The following is a 2,042-nucleotide window of genomic DNA, read 5'->3' on the forward strand; positions in this document are numbered from 1 at the left end:
AACAATGGATATCTTCTATCTGATAAGTCTTTATAGAACAGACTGGAGAGGATGCATAATGGGTGTTTATCAAATCTCATAATATGGTCATAATTATTAGAGTATAATCACCAAATCATATAATATTAAAACAACAAGAGACATACAGGTTAGAAATGGAAAGTATTTAGATAAAGAAGGATATCAATATTAATATTTTATTTACTACTAGCCTCAGAAAATTTGCTATGTCATAGTAGAAAGGGTTAACAAAAATATAAAGGTGATATACACTTATTAAGAAAATCAGTGCATTCATATTTCCCTAGTTTTAAGGGTAATTTTCTTTACAAATTCTCTCCTTAATACTCAGTGACTACTGTACACTTTCTAAATCATATTTTTAACACACCTATCATATGTTATTTTTAAGTATTCACTCCACTTGGAAAGTGTATAAAAATAGTTGCTTAGTTCATATATGTATGTATGTATGTGTGTGTATATATATATATACACACACACACACATATATGAAAATAAATTTTAAGTACATTTTAAGGATCTACAATACAAAAACTGTCATTGATATATAAAGTTAGGGTTAATTTGTTCACTCTCTTTGTATAAACACATATTTAGAAATTTTTTTGCTGTAAAATTTCCCTGAAATTATCAAAATATTCTTGTGAAGCTTGTGCTTTAGCACTTAAGGTCATATAAGATGACACTTCAGGGAAACTAATGTTCCTCAGAAGCGTTTGCCTGAATTTCGGAGACAGCAGGGGAAGCGTGAAGTAGCTCAACTTTGTTGTCCAAGAGAAATTGGAAGGGAAAAATGAGATAATTCTAAATTAGAATCTTATCTCTCCCTAATTCCTATCTCAACAGGTAAAATAGAGATGACAGAGGACAATCAATCCTTGACAACTCAGTTTATCCTCACAGAATTTATGGATCACCCAGATCTGAAGACTCTTCTGTTTTTTTGATGTTCTTTGCTATATATCTGATCACTGTGTCAGGGAATCTTGGTCTAGTGGCATTGCTTTTCATGGAGCACCATCTTCACACACCAATGCTTATCTTTCTGACCTTTCTGATGGATTCCTGCTGTTCCTTTGCCATTACCCTAGAGATGTCAGAGAACTTCTTTTCCAAGGACAGAAAGATTTCCCTCTATGAATGCATGGCACAATTTTATTTTCTCTGCATTGCTGAAACTGCAAACTGCTTTCTCCTGGCAGCAATGACCTATGATCACTGTGTGGCAATATGCAGTCCATGCAATACCACACCATGATGCTGAAACAACTCTGTATTCTGATGATCCCATGGATCATCCTAGGGAATCTGTATCCCATTATTCAGGTAACACTTCTATTAAGCTTAACCTTCTGTGCATCTCATCAAATCAATAACTTTTTTTGTGATATCCTTCCATCGTACAGACTCCCCTGTGTTGATTTTAACAATGAGAGGATGATATTGGTCTGTTCAGGGTCCATTCACATTTTCAATGTTACCATAATCGCAATCTCTTATGTTTGCATCCTTCTCGCTATTTTCAAAATGAAATCCAAAGAGGGAAGAAGCAAAGCCTTATATACCTGTGAGATTCATTTTTTTTCTCTATTTCAGTTTTCTATGCTTGTCTTCTATTCTTGTACATTTGGTCATGTTCAGCTAATGAAAAAGATAAAAATATACTGGTTGCTATCTTTTGTACCATATTAATTCCTTTATTAAAACTTTTTATCTACACTCTAGAAATAAAGAAGTAATAAATGTAATAAAAAAATCATGAAGAAGAGAAAACTTCATAACATTCTGAAATAAATATCAACATCTGCAATAATTTGATTTTAATTAAACTTTTTTATAGTCAAGAATACTGAAAAGGTGGAAAATGGTCACTTTGTATATTACATATTGAAACATTAAGCTGTATTGATTTTTAAGTCAAATGCTGTATAAACTGTTAAATAAGTTTAGAAACGAGGATTCTGATAAAATGTATTTCATAACTGAAAATACTAAGGTTTCTCAGGATTGAATTAAAC

At 31.9% G+C, this 2,042-nt stretch overlaps 1 pseudogene; it reads left to right on the forward strand.

The window, feature by feature from the left end:
• The first annotated feature begins 881 nt into the window (after positions 1–881).
• Positions 882–1,813, forward strand: LOC103208114 (annotated as a pseudogene).
• Positions 1,814–2,042: the final 229 nt, after the last annotated feature.

The sequence above is a fragment of the Orycteropus afer genome, unplaced genomic scaffold, assembly GCF_000298275.1.
Source record: "Orycteropus afer afer isolate SDZICR_OR568_19922 unplaced genomic scaffold, OryAfe1.0 scaffold00412, whole genome shotgun sequence".
Classification (NCBI taxonomy): domain Eukaryota; kingdom Metazoa; phylum Chordata; class Mammalia; order Tubulidentata; family Orycteropodidae; genus Orycteropus; species Orycteropus afer.